At 42.7% G+C, this 15,434-nt stretch overlaps 1 protein-coding gene across 1 annotated transcript in view; it reads right to left on the reverse strand.

Moving 5' to 3' along the window:
* DCHS1 (dachsous cadherin-related 1) overlaps positions 1 to 812 on the reverse strand; it is a 33,947-nt gene extending 33,135 nt beyond the window's left edge. Inside the window, exon 1 of the mRNA XM_023239523.2 lies at positions 685 to 812. The gene's annotated coding sequence lies outside the window, so the exon portion shown is untranslated. The remainder of the gene's footprint in view (positions 1 to 684) is intronic.
* Positions 813 to 15,434: the final 14,622 nt, after the last annotated feature.

Genomic DNA, 15,434 nt, shown 5'->3' on the forward strand with positions numbered 1-15,434 from the left:
GTCTCCTGAACAAGATTCTCATCTAAGCATCCTGGGCACAAACTCAGAGCACCAGGCTGGATGCCCCACTTCCACTCCAGGCTTTGCCTGTTTCTCCTCTGTTTCTCTTTACTTCTCCCCCTTAGTTTCTTTGTCTCTGTCTCAGTTTGTCTCTGTCACACACCCATCCTCCACATTCTGACACATGGCTTCCAAAGAGGCAGGCAACACACACACACACACACACACACACACACACACACACACACACCCTGACTGGGACTTGCTCACCATGACACACACTCATTCTGACCCACACACCCTCGGAGTGACACGCACATACACACACAACCAGACAGACACACACGGACACACAACCTCCCAGTGACACGCACTGACTCACACTCTGCTGATGCACTCACACTCGGAGTAGCACACACACACCCTGCTCGCACCCCGCACCCACACCCCCCTCACACTCTCACGCCGCACACCCGACTCGATGTCACACACACAAAGACCCCCAGGCCCTGCCCGCACGCTCACGTTCACGCTCGCCCTCGTCCCGCAGGCCCAGGCCCCCCCTCCCCCATTGTCTCCGGCTCAGAACAAAGCCCCCGGCTGCACCGCCGCCGCCGCCGCCCGGGAGAGGCCGGAGGGCCGGGCGGGCGCGGCCGGACGGGCCGGGCGGGCGCGGGCACTGACCTCCGCGCGGCGCGGGCTCCCTCGCCCGGTCCTGGGGCGCCGTCCGGCCGCGGTCAGCCCCCCGGGCAGCGCCCGCCCGCGCGGGGCCTGGGGCCGCGCATCGTCCCCCGCCGCTGTCTCCGGGCCCGCGATCAGCTCCGGGCAGCCAGCCGTCGGTCCGTGCGCCCCTGGCCGTCGGTCCGTCCTTCCCTTCGCCGCCGCCGCCGCCGCCGCCGCCGCCGCCGCCGGGGCGCCGCCTCCTCCACAGCCGCCCCGCGGAGGATGCGAGATTCGCCGCCGCGGCCCCGCGCCCCCTCCCCTCCCCTCCCCCGCCCTCCGCGCGGTAACCCGAGCCCCCGCCCCTCCGCCCGCGGAGCCCCCGCCCCCGCCCCCACCCGCGCTCCGCGCCGCGGCCCCCCCAGCGCCCGCCCGTCCTCCCTCCGCCCCTCGACTTCCCGGCCCCAGTCCCCGGCGCCGGATCCAGCCCCAGCGCCGCGCGGTCCTCACGTCCCCGTTCTCGTCCCTGCTCCCGGTCACTGCGCCCGGCCCCCTCCTCCCATCCCGATCTCGACATCCTCTGCCTCGTCCTCTTCTTCCATCTTCTCCCCAGCCCCTATTGCCCGGACGTCCCTCTTCCCCCTCGCTGTCCCGTTCTCCCGCTCTCTCTCGCCCAGCCCTTCTCCCTCCCACCCTTTTTTCTCCATCTCCTCTCCCTTTCTCCCCGTCCCCTGCTTCTCACCCCTTCCCTCGGCCTTTTCTCTCCACCCGTTTCTTCCCTTCCCATCCCCTCCGCTCAGTCCTCTCTCTCCCTAGCCTCTTGTCTATCAAATTCTCCCCATCTCCTTCCTCAACCCTTCTCTTGTACCCGGCTTCCTTCCCCGTCTCCCCATCCCCTTCTGTCCTTCTCTTCTCTTCCCCTTTATCACCGACCCATTCTGCCTTCCCATTCTCCCTGTCTCCTCTTGCCCCCTTCCACTCACCTTCTCCCCATTCCCTTCTGCCATCCCTTTCTCGATCCTCCTCTTTCCCCATCCTCTTCTTCCATCTTCGTCTTTCCATTCCCTCCTAGTCACTTCTGTTAATCCCATGCACTGTCCCTTTTCCCTTCTTCATGGCTCAGCTCTCTTTCACTCCCCTCTTCTTTCATCCCCAATTTGAGGCTACAGATTGGAAGGTTTGGAAAGAAGAGATTTGCGGCTGATGGTTTAACTGGGGAGATAGTCCCCAGAAAAGGAAAATGAGATAGGAACTGGGCAGGGAGTTGGGAAGGGGCTCGAGGGACAACTTGGAAGAGAAAATGGGAAGGAGTGAAATCAGACAGAGGTGGAGAGGCTCAAAGAAGTGGGAGAGTTTTGACCCTTCCCCTTCTGTCTTTCCTGATGACTGTGAGTAGGCTGAGTCCAAAAGTATTCTGTGCTTGAGAGGTGTAAAAATGGTACAGAGAGGCTGGGAACTTCTGAGAAAAGAAAACAAAGTTTCAGTTAAAGCAGAAGGGGGTGCGATTTGGAAAGAGAGGAGTGAAGGAGAGGCTGGAGTCCTTGGTAACATCCAGATTTCTGGTTTGCAAGCTGAGTGGATGGCAATGACATTCACTGTGCGAGACAAAAGGAGCAGCAGTAGCTTGCAGGTTGACATAGAAAGATGATGACTTTACATTTGGGCTGCTGACTTTGAAGTGCCTGCTGGGTAGGTAGGTTTTGTAGCTTAGAACAATGGCCTGGATGGGCATAAATATTTGGGAGTCATCTGCAAATACCGTATAAGCTTGAATACAGGGTGAGGTTTTGCCTTTTTTGTTTTTCCAAAATCTTCCCTCAGGAAAGAGGGAGTAACCTTATATTTGAGTCCTTACAAAGTCTCTCATATTACAGGGTTTGCTCTCATTTATTTTGAACAACAAACCACTGGATAGGGCAGTATGGTATGGTGACTAAGCTTGTGGACTCTGGAGCCAGACTGCCTGGTTTGGGGTCCAGACTCTGCCATTTACAAGCTTTGTGGCTTTTGAAAAGTTACTTAACTTGCCTTTGCCTCAGTTTTCTCATCTATACAGTGGGTCTAAGGATTAAATTATTTTTTTACGTTTGTTTATTTATTTATTTATTTATTTATTTATTTATTTATTTATTTTAAGAGAGACAGAGAGAGCATGAATATGAAAGCGAGAGTGAGAGCAGGGAAGAGCAGAGAGAGAAGGAGAGAGGAAATCCTGAGTGGGCTCCATGCTCAGCAAGGAGCCCCATCTCATGACCCTCAGATCATGACCTGAGCTGAAATCAAGAGTTCATCGCTTACTCCACTGAGCCACCCAGGCGCCCCTGGATTAAATGATTTAATATACAGAGAAGACTATGCACCTGGCACATAGTAAGTGCTCAATAAGTGCTATTTTTTACTCTTGTGGCAAGACTCATTAACCTGAAATGTCCTTGACAATGCTATTTTGGATGCTTGTAGAGATCACTTGTCACAGAATCCATTGTTAAAGAAGTTTAACACAGCTTTGGTAACTATTCCTGGTGGTATGACCTCACAACTGCATGTGTTGGATGTCTCTAAATATGCTTTTAAAAGATTGCTTTAAAAAATAATACAGTAGTACTTGGGAGGGGCTTCTGGGGTGCTGGAAGTGTTCTATTTCTTGACTTCAGTGATGTTGTGTTTCGCTTTGTGACAATTTATTGAGTGGAACACTTATGATTTATGCTTTTGCTGTATGAATGTTACTTCAGTAAGAGAAATTAACAACTGAAATTATTTTTAAAAGGCAATAATACACTAAGTGGTTTTTAGAGGTCAAGAACATACTGTTGCAGGATACAGGCCAAAAACCAACTGCCCTAGTGTGATGTAAATGGCCCTTGTGACTTGGGATAAAGTTTCCAGTGACTGAATCATATGTGGATTCAAATTGTGCTGTGTCCTGTCCCCAGCTCTTCACTTAGAGTGGAGAGAAGATCATCCGTTCTGGGAAAATGGGTAAGATGACTAAAAGTGACCCTAATAGTAAGAAAGACACTGCTTTGGAGATGCATGCCAAGAGTATGAATAAAATTGTTTACTGAATTATGAGAATGGAAAAAAAGCAAATCTATAAGCCAATATATTTTTATATTATATATAAGCCAATATATTAATATATATATAGTTTATTACTTTATAAATCAATACCTGAATTTAAATATGTGTTCAGTAAATTAACTATTGTAGTATGTATAGTATATGTGTAGTAAATTAACTAATAGAAGTAGACTTTTGATTATTTCATACTCATCCCTAAAGGTATAAGTTTTTGGGTTGGTCAAAAGCTCTTTGGATTTTCTCACTGGGAAAATGAGGTATCACCTTAGCTTTGGGTTGCTTGTGTTGTAAATGTGACAAATGGCAAGAGAAGTTAAGGGAGTGACTAAGGTTGCTCAGGGGCAGCATGTACATTGGGAAGAGAAGGGTGTTTAGGACAGATCCTGAGAAGCTCCAATATTTAAAGGTTGAAGAGAGGAGGAGCAGCCCTCAAAGAAAAGTGAGGAGTGGCCAGAGAGGGAGAGAAAAGAAAGGGAAGCGAGTGGTACCACTAAAGCCAAGGGAAAGGCCAAGAAAGAAGTCACAAAAGCAGGGAGTGGTCATCAAGGTTGAATGGCACAGAAGAGGCCAGAGGTAAGGACTGAAGAGTATCCACTGGATTTAGCCAGAGGTAGGCTGCTGGTGACCTTGGGGACGATGGGGTTGGTGGAGTTGTAGCAGTGGAAACTAGTCAGCACTCAGTAAATGAATGAGCGAAAGGTGAGGGCCTGAAGACTTTGAGTACAGCCTGCTTGCTCCTTAAAGAGGCTTGACTGCAGGCAAGAAGAGAGATCAATAGCAAGGCGGGGGGGTGGGGGGGGGGGTAGACAGGTATTTTAGGAGGCCAGAGTTTTTCAAATGGGAGGACCTAAATGTATTTTCTTGCTTCCTTCATTTACTGAAGACACATGTAAGTGCCCACTATGTGCCAGCTCTATACTTAAGATACATATTTAAGATATGACTAAAGAGTAAACTGTGAAGACATATCTGCAAATTGGCACTGGGGAGTATAATGATAGAGGAAAATATGGGATTGTGCACATAGAGGGGATTCCTCATCCAGCTCAGGGTTGGGATGTCAGCCAATGGTGTCACAAAGAGGATATTGGAACTGGATCTTGTAGGATGAGTAGAAACATAGCAAATGAAGAAGTTGGAGAAACAACTTTCAGGCCGAATAAACAGCAGCACCGTGTTCCAAAGCACAACAGCATTAAAGAAAATAGTTTCTGGCCATAGAGATTGGTGTATAAGTGGTAGTGGTGGTGGTTCTGAGTAGATTGAGTTAGCTGGAGTGTAGGGAATATTGGCTAGTATGAAAGGGGAAACCAGAAAAAGTAAATGGGACCAAATCATGGAGGATATTATACGTCATACAAAGGGTTGAGGCTCTGAGCAGCCATTGAAAGTTTTATTTAATACAGGAAATAAAATGAGTAGGTTATGTGACATTAACATCATTATGGCTGCAATATTGAGGATCACAGGAGACGAGATAGGAGTTAGTTTCAGTTGCCCAGCTTATACTGTAGTGAGGGTCTAACCTAAGTTAGTGATAGTAAGATTAGAAAAGAGGAGTAGACTATGAGAGAAATTATAGACTGACTAGAAGAAGTAGTGAGAGGAGGATTCTAAGATGCTTTCCATGTTCCTGGGTCATGTAGTAGTGATGTTGCTCGTAAAGTTGGGGAAACAAAGGAAAAGCAGGTTTGTGAAGAGAGAGATAAGATAATGAATCTGGTTTTGGACACGATGAGTTTAAGGCATATGTGAAATAGCCAAATGAAGATGTCTAGTACGTGGTTAAATATAAAATTTGGAACTCAGAAGAGACAGTTGAGTATTTTCACAGGATAAATATTTGAGAGCCACCAGACTAAAGGTGGTTATGTAGAACCATGAGAATGGATGTGGTCACTTATGGAGAATATGTAGTGAAAACAGGTTGTGGGCAGCTTTTAAGGGGTGGATAACAAAAGAAGATTCATGAATGAGATTGGGAAGAGGCAACTGACAAGGTAAGAATTGAACAAGAGAGCAGTGCCCAATGTGTTCTCACAGAAGACAAGGAAAGAAACCACTACAAAATGAGAATTGTCAACAGAGTAAAAATACCACAATAAGATGAGGTATGGCAGGTTTCCATTAGATTTTGGAATTAGGGTGGAGCTGATGACCTCAGTGATCAAAAGAGAGGAGGTGAAGAACAAATCTAGAGGCCCCACACTTCCTGAATTCAAACTATACTACAAAGCTTAGTAATCAAAACAGTATGGTATTGACATAAAAACAGACACATAGATCAATGGAACAGAATAGGGAGCCCAGAAATACACCTATGCATGTATTGTCAATTAATTTTTGACAAAGCTGCCAAGAATACACAAAGAGGAAAGGATACCATATTCAATAAAGGGTATTGGGGAAAGTGGCTATACACATTCAAGAGAATGAAACTAGACCACTATCTTATACCATACATAAAAATCAACTCAAAATGGACTAAGGACTTGAATGTAAGAGCTGAAACTATAAACTCCTAGAAGCACTTCAACATAGAGGGTAAGCTCCCTAACATTGGTCTTGACAATGATCTTCTGGATTTGACACCAAAAGCAAAGGCAACAAAAGTACAAACAAACAGCAAAGGAAATCATCAACAAAATGAAAAGGCAGCCTGTGGAATGGGAAAAAATATTTCCAAACCACATATCCTGTAAGGGGTTAATATCCAAAACATATAAGAAATTCATACAACTCGGTAGCAAAAAGCCCGTAGCCTAATTTAAAAAAGGGCAAAGGGCCTTAATGGATATTTTCCCAAAGAAGACATCCAAATGCTCACTAAGTACAGGAAAAGATGTTTAACGTCACTGGTCATCAGGGAAATGCAAATCAAAATCACAATGAAATATCACTTCATACCTGTTAGGATGTCTATTCCAAAAGCACAAAATAACAAAATCAAGAGATAACAAATGCTGGTGAGGATGTGAAGAAACAACCCCCTGTACGATGTTGGTGGGAATGTAAACTAGTATGACCACTATGAAAAACGTATGGAGGTTCCCAAAAAATTAAAAATAGAACTGCCACATTATCCAGCAGTCTTACTTCTGAGTATATATCTGAAGGAAATGAAATCATTTCAAATAGATATCTGCACCGCATGTTCATTATAGCAATATTGACAGAAGCAAAGACATGGAAACAGCCTAAGTAAGTGTCTGTCAATGGATGAATGGATAAATAAAATGTGGTATGGATAGATAGATAATAAAACAATATTATTTAGCTTTAAAAATGAAGGGAACCCTGCTATTCATGACCACATAGCTGAAACTGGAGGCCATAATTCTAAGTGAAATAGGCCAGAAAGAGAAAGACAAATACTGCACTGTATCACTTGCATGTAGAATCTTTAAAAAAAAAAATTGAACTCACAGAAGCTTATAGGATGATGGTTACCAGGGGATAGGTGGGGGATGGGAAAAACGGGAAGAGATTGGTAAAAGGGTGCAAACTTTCAGTTAGAAGACAAATAAGGTCTGAGGATCTAATGTATGGCATGGTGACTATAGTTGATAATACTGTATTTTATAAATAAAATTTGCTAAGAGAAAGGAGAGAGAGAGAGACAGAGACAGAGACAGAGACAGAGAGAGACAGAGAGAAAATGGGAAAGAAACCAGACCACAGAGGGAGAAGGAAGGAGTGGAGATAAAACGGTAGTGACTGTGTAAGAGTGAACACTTCTTGATCTGTGAAAGAAACCCAATTGAATTCACTGAGGAAAGAAGGGTATATTTAGTGGCCCAGGGTACCAAACCTGGAAGTTGACTGGCAAATGGAACAGAAACTCAAATACCACCAAGACTTCCTCTGTGTCTCTAGTTTCTGTTTTTCATTTTATTTTATTTTGCTTCATCTTCTCCTACTTATTTAAATTTTTTATTTTATTTTGGAGTGAATTTTAGATTGCAAAGTTGCCAAGATAGTATTGAGAGTTCCCACGTACCCTTCACCCGGGTTCCTCTAATGATAACATCGTAAATAATTATGATACATTTGTCAAAAACAAGAGGTTAACGCTGGTACATCTCTGTCCACTGAACTCCAGACTTTATTCTGATTTCACCAGTTTTTTTTCCCACTAATGTTCTTTTTCAATCCCAGAGTTCAATTCAGGATACCACATTACATTTAATCTTCACGATTAGTTAGTCTCCTCTGGTCTGTGACAGTTTCTCTGTCTTTGTTTTTTGTGTTTGTTTTTGTTTTTTTCATGACTTTGACAATTTTGTAGAGTACTGGCCAGTCATTTTGGGAAACATCCCTCAGTTCAGGTTTCTCGGATGCTTTTCTTATGATTAACCTGGAAAGAGGTGCCAGGGAGGTACAGTGCCCTTCTCATTCCATTATATTGGGTGTACATGATAGCAACATGAATTATCACTGGTGATGTTGACTTTGATCGCTTCATTAAGGGTGTGTCTGCCAGATCTTTGTACTGTAAAGCTACTTTTTTTTTCTCTTTCCATATTCTGTTCTTTGAAAGTGAGTTTCTAAGTCCCATAGTGAGGGAGGAGGAAATTAAGCTCCACCTCCTGGAGGGGGGGCACATATGATCTACATTATATTATGTAGTATATTATTTGGAATTACTCTGTTTGGAAGATTCATCTCTTATCCTTCCTGATGTTTTACACTAATCTTAAAATTAATATTACATATGTGATTAGTCTAAAAAATAGGTAAGTAGGTCTTATTAAACACCAAAAAAAAAAAAAAATCAGAAATCCTGGAGAAAGACTCCAGATGGTCTGGGCTGACTCACATGCCCATTTAGATCAATCTTGGGAGCAGAGTCAAGAACAATTAAGAGGATGGCAGCTCCTATTTAGAATGATTGTTAAAAATGCTTTGGCATGAACTTGTCCTTTTGACCAGGGCATGCTTTGGTTCTTTCCTTGGTTAAGTGACCTCTCACTTAACCTTCAGACCTCAGCTGAAGCATCACTTAGTCACAGACCTCCTTCCTGACTTCTCCAACTAGATCAGTACATTTGATGGATTCTCATGGTGCCTAGTACTCCTCCTTTGTGGTAGTTATCACAATTGCAAGTTTCTGGTGTGTGAATACTTGATTAAATACCTAAATATGCCACTAAACAGTCTATCTGGTGTGTTCTCCTTTGTGGCACAGACTTGCTTGCGTGCACACAGGTGGTGTTCAGTCAATATTTGTTAAGGGTATGACTGATATGAAGTGGGCTTCTATTCCACAGTTGAAGAAAGGATATTACCGAGGTAGCAGAATCAAGGACCAGTACTCAGTGAGTGCAGTGAGGAGAGAGAGGCAGTAGCAGGAGGCTGGGAGGAAGAGTGGGGAAGGGAAGGACTAATGGACAGCTGCTTGGAAGAAAGCAGCAGGACCATGTTTGACACCGTAGGTGAGGAGCTCACAGAGAGGCAATGACTGGTGGAGCAGGTCCCAGAGGAGAGAAGAGGGACTGGAGAAGTCATCATGAGTACAAGAAACAATTGTGTTTTAGCAGAAGAGACAGGAAGGGAAGGTGGGGAGGATGCAGAAAGTTCATGTGTGAGGGTATGATGGCAGTGGGGGAGGAGGGTGGACAGGACAGGGATTTGAGGCCATCAAATGATCGATCTCCTTCTCTCTGGAGGGGAGTTGGGGAGAGAGGCAATATGTTAGGGAACTTCAGGTGAGTGTTAAAGGAGTGGAGACACTGGTAAGGAGACTGATGGCCAGTTGAGGATGCTGTGAGAGGACAGAGGACACAGCCATAGCCACACTAAAGTCCTTGATGATAAGGAAGGGAGGTCATTTCATGACAGCGCTGAGGAGGGTGGAGGCTTGTATGACAACATGGCGTGATTCTCAAAGGTTGGTGCATGTGTGAAGTGGTTGTCTGTATTTGGACCTTGGGGAGCCCTGAGACTGGAGACTCCATCCCTCTTCTCCCCTGCCGTGTGGAAGGATGTGCAGAAGTGAAGACGTGCTTAAGCAAAGTCAGTCTCTAGCAGAGGAAGTGGGGGCTCAGAGATATAAAAAGGGAATGAGAATTTAGGGGGTTGTCACCATGAAATGGGGGTTTCAGAACAGAAAAACTTGGGAGGTATGTCCACCCTGGAAAGGATTAAACAGCAGGGAAGCAGCCGAAGGAAAACTTAACTATGGGCAAGATCAGTGTGCGGATGACCAAATGAGAAAGGAAAGATGACCCAGAAGGCCTGACTTGTGAACAATGATCCTGAATGACAGAATAAGGGCTGACAGTTCTCGCTGGCTCTGTTATTCATTTGTTTCTTCTTAGTGCCAGAAGAGGCACTGGGTAGCATCAGAGCTCGGTTTCAGACTGCTCCATGCCTTAGCCCCCTGTTCAAATGCTCATGAGAAGCTGCAATCATCAGAACTCTTTGGTCCAGCCCAGCCCTGGAGAAACTGAGCAGGAGTATTAACAATGGCCAGAGTCCAGCATGGTCTGGATTGGGATCTTCCAAGACCAAGTATATTTTCCAGCTTCTGAAGGACTTCAGTTCCCCATAGACATTCTAGGACAGAAAAAAGGAAACTTTGATTCTCTCCGCAGAGCAAGAGCCAGAGGAAACAGAAGAGGATAGGATCTAGAACATAGGTGGAGGGATTAAACATGGAGAGGAGGAAGGCCTCCTATCCTCTGGAATGGGAAGTAAAGAAAGCCAGTTTTTTTTAATTTAATTTTTTAAAATGTTTATTTATTTTTGAGACAGAGAGAGACAGAGCATGAACGGGGGAGGGTCAGAGAGAGAGGGAGACACAGAATCCGAAGCAGGCTCTGGGCTGTGAGCTGTTGGCACAGAGCCCGACGCGGGGCTCGAACTCATGGACGGACCATGAGATTATGACCTGAGCTGAAGTCGGATGCTCAGCTGACTGAGCCACCCAGGTGCTCCGCGAAGGCCGGTTCTTTCAATTTCAATTCACAGTGATCAATTTGCTGAAATTACCAATTTTGTCAATTTAACTAAATTTTATTTCTTTTAATTGTGTGTATAGTTTACAACAACTTGCATGGTTGGGCAGATTTTAAGTACTTTTGGAAGATTTCTACAAAGTATCAGTTCACTCATTTGAAGTTTAGCTTAGCTTACTTTTAGTTTTAATTTATTTGCAGCTGTTTCACTGAAGTCATTTTGGCATGGCTGGCCAAAGTTCAGTGTATTCTAAGTTTTTCCTTCGAATCTATGACTTTTGGGAATGAGAACTTCTTGTGTAGTTTGCTCTACAAGTGTTATGCGATGACTCAAATGTAAAAAAATTTTGGTAAACAATCATGGTGGGGGGTTCTATCTTCTAAAAGATTTTATTTTCCTGTTTCTTTTTAAAAAATGTTTTTTTATTTATTTTGAGGGAGAAAGAGGGAGGGAGAGCAGCAGAGAGAGAGAGGGAGAGTCAGTCCCAAGCAGGCTCCTTGACATCAGTGCAGAGCCCAACTTGGGGCTCGATCTGATGAACTGTGAGATCATGACTTGAGCCAAAATCAAGGGTCAGTCACTTAACTGACTGAGCCACCCAGGTGCCCCTTTTCTAAAAGATTTTCAATCCAATAATTTTCCTTTTTACTTTTTTCCAATAATTTGCCTTTTTAAAAACTTCTTTTTGTCCATTGCAATTGTAATAAATGTATAGTTGTGGGCTGATTATGACCATACTGTTATTTTTATACTGGTTGGTAGATGATATTAATAGTTACTATAATAAGTGATAAAGTTAACTATATAAATTCTAATATAAACTCATTAATTCAAGATAATTATTCTATCATCATGACGATTGGTAAATGAGCCTTGTGCCATAGTGACATCTAAGAAGCATTGGTAGAATTTCTGCCAGTTCCATTCATATCAGAATAGGAAGACTGTACTTGAGAAAGATCTTACTTATTCTTATCCTTGAGTATGTAGCCATTACTTCTAAATAGTTTTTACTTTGATTTTGTTTTTTATGTTTTAGTTTTATTGCAGTACAATTTATATACCCTGAAATTCATCTTTATGAAGTGTACAATTCACAGTGGTTTTTAGTGTATTCAGAGTTGTGTATCCATCACCATATATTCCAGAGTATTTTCATTGAACCAAACGAAACCCTATACCCTCTAGCAATTACTCCCCATTCTTTCCTCCCCTCAGCCCCTTGCAACCAATAATTTATTTTCTGTATCTGTGGGTTTGCCTTTTCTGCATAGTTCATATAAGTGGAACTATACAGTATGTAGTCTTTTGTGTTTGGCTTCTTTCGCTTAAGAGTCTTATGCTCTACCGACTGAGCTAGCCGGGCAAGGACTTGGCCTCTTTCACTTAGCATCTTTTCAAGGTTCATCCATGTTTTACTTTACAATCTTTTAAATGTTTATTTATTTATTTTGAGAGGGATAGGGGCAGAGAGAGGGGGAGAGAATCATAAGCAGGCTTCACACTGTTAGCACAGAGCTTGATGAGGGGTTTGATTTCACGAACCATGAGATCATGACCGGAGCCAAAATCAAGAGTCTGACACTTAACCCACTGAGCCATCCAGGTGCCCCTGTTCATCCATGTCTTAGCATGTATCAGTACTTCATTCCCTTTTATGACTGACTAATATCCCACCAGATGGATAGATCACATTTTGTTTATTCATTCATCAGTTGATAGACATTTGGATTTTTTCTCACGTTTTGGCTATTAGGAATAATACTATGAACATTTATATACAAGTTTTAGTGTGTACATATCTTTTTAGTTCCTTCGGGTATATAACTAGGAATGATATGCTGGTATGTCACATATTGTAAACCGTGGTTCACATTTTGAGGAAATATTTGAGAAAATGTTGCCAAACTTTTCTACAGAAGCTGCACCATTTTACATTTCTTCTAGGAGTGTATGAAGGTTCTAATTTCTCTACATCCTCTCCGACACTTATTATTCATCTTTTTTTATTATAATCATCCTATTGGGTGTGGAGTGGTATCTCACTGTGGTTTTGATTTGCCCTTCTCTAATGACTAATGTTTAACATCTTTTTTAAAAAAATATTTATTTATATATTTTTGTGTGTGTGTGTGTGTGAGAGAGAGAGAGAGAGAGAAAAAGAGAGAGAGAGAGAGAGAAAGAGAGGCAGAGGGAGAAAGAGAGCAAGCAGGGGAGGGGCAGAGAGAGAGGGAGACAGAGAATCCTAAGCAGGCTCTGCTCTGTCAGTACAGAGCCCCACGTGGGGCTCGAACTCATGATCTGTGAGATCATGACCTGAGACAAAATCAAGAGTCAGATGCTTAAGGGACTGAGCCACCTGGGCACCCCTCAGCATCTTTTTATATGCTTATTGGCTATTTGTATATCTTCTTCTGTGGATTCTTTCAAGATTTCCTCTTGTCTTTAATTTTCTGTGGTTTGAATATTTTCTGTAGTTTGAATATTCTGTAATTTTCTACACTTAGGTGTAAATTTTTTCCCCAGTATTTATCAGACTTGGTGTTCTCTGAGCTTTCTGGATCTGGTGGTTTGGTGTCTGCCATTAATTCCAGAAAGTTCTCAGCCATTATTACTTCAAATATTTCCTCTGTTCTTTTTTTCTTTTTCTTTTTCTCTGGTATACCCATTATATATACTTTTTAAAATGTTTATTTAGTTTTGGGAGAGGAGGAGAGAGCATGAGTGGAAAAGGGGCAGAGAGAGTGAGATGCAGAATCCAAAGTTGAGTCCAGGCTCTGAGCTGTCAACACAGAGCCCAAGAAAAGGCTTCAACTCACAGACCATGAGATCATGACCTGAGCTGAAGTCTGACGCTTAACCAACTGAGCCATCCAGGTACCCCTATTATATATACTTTCTTATTGTTCCAGTTTTTGGTATTTGTTTTATTGTCCCATGGTTCTTGAATATTCTATTCTTCCCTGCCCCCCCGCCCCCTGCTTTTTTCTCTTTGCTTTTCAGCTTGGGAAGTTTGTATTAAATGTACCTTCAAGCTTATTGATTCTTCCCTTGGCTGTGTCCAGTCTACTGATAAGTCCATCAAAGGCATTCTTCATTTCCATTACCATGTTTTAAATTTCTGGCATTTCCTTTCAATTCTCTCTTAGAGTTTTCTTCTCTCTGCTTACATCAATTCCTACTTGCTTACATCGATTGCATAGAAGTAGTAGGAATAGACATTCTTGTCCTGTTACTGGTTTTAGAGACAAAATACCCACTCTTAATATTAAGTATGATGTAAGCTGTGCGTTTTTCATACATGTCCTTTTTTATGTTGAGAAAACTCTCTTTTTTCCTAGTTTATTGAATGTTTCATAATGAAAATGTGTCAGAGTTTGTATAATGCTTTTTGTGTGTCTACTTAGATAACCATGTGGTTTTGTTTTTTATTCTATTGACATGATATGTTGTATTACATTACTTGCTTTTAGAATGGTAAACCAACCTTATATTCTTGGGATAAACACCACTTGTTAAGAGCATATAATTGTTTCTATGTTGTTGGATACAGTTTGCTAGTATTTTGCGGAGGAATTTTGCATCTAAATTCTTAAGTGATATTGGTGTGTGTGTGTGTGTGTGTGTGTGTGTGTGTGTGTGTGTGTGACAGAGAGAGAGAGAGAGAGAGAGAGAGAGAGAGAGAGAGAGAGAGAGAGAGGGTGTTCTTGTGAGGTGTTTTTCTTGTTTTAGTATAGGGTAATACTTGCCTCACAGAATGAATTAGAAAGTGCTGTTTTTAGCTGTTCTTAATTCATAGATTGACTTATCAGCTTGATCAAGTGAGTATTATCTATTTATTTTAGGCATCTGAACTCTAAGTGTCTGATATGAGCACCACACAAAAGTGACATTCAACAGAGTTTGACTGAAATCTGGTACACAACAGATCTAATGAAAAGACTGATAAAACTAAAACTAAAAGTAAAGTAAGTCAAACTGAAATGAATTGAAACTGTGACACAAAGCTATTAAACCTTTCCATGTAACACAATTTCTATAAATTTGATAAGTTATTGACAGAAACATTTTTGGTGACTTGATAATTTTATCAGATTGGATTTTGGTGTCAAACTGCAAGTTTGATAAATTTGAAAAAATTGCTGAGTGACTTTTGAGTAGCATGGTCATTGGATGAATTGTCTTCAGTAATAGATTTTCAACTAATTGCCTAGTTCCTGGATGCAGATAAGGGTCAGGAGAATAGGAAATTGAGAAGATGATGCCTACAGTCTCCATTTTTTTTTTTTTAACGTATGAGGTGAGGTTAAGTAAGAGATGAAGGTGAATCAAAGAGTTTAAGAAAAGCAGAGAAAGTGTGCAGGAGTCACAGAGATGACAGGATTGAGCAATCCAGGTTTGTTGAGTTGTGCTCAGGGTCCAGCTCTATTGATTCCAGTTCCAATGGTCGTATAATATTTTTTCCTAAGAGCTCTCAGTGATGAGGGCACAAGAGAAGAGGAATCTGGGATTAGTAGGTAGGTGGGAGAGAAAGGCATGGGATTGAATAGGAACTGCCATGAGAACAGATGAAGTATTGGATCATGACATCCAGGCTGTGTTGAAAAGGAAGAAAGGCCTGGTACACAAAGGGAGAGAGAGTTCAAACAACTAGATTTACAAGAAGTTGAAAGTTTGGTATGTGTGCAAGGGGATGAGAGAACCAGAGGCAAGAAGCTGGATGTAGAGAA

The sequence above is a fragment of the Felis catus genome, chromosome D1, assembly GCF_018350175.1.
Source record: "Felis catus isolate Fca126 chromosome D1, F.catus_Fca126_mat1.0, whole genome shotgun sequence".
NCBI lineage: Eukaryota > Metazoa > Chordata > Mammalia > Carnivora > Felidae > Felis > Felis catus.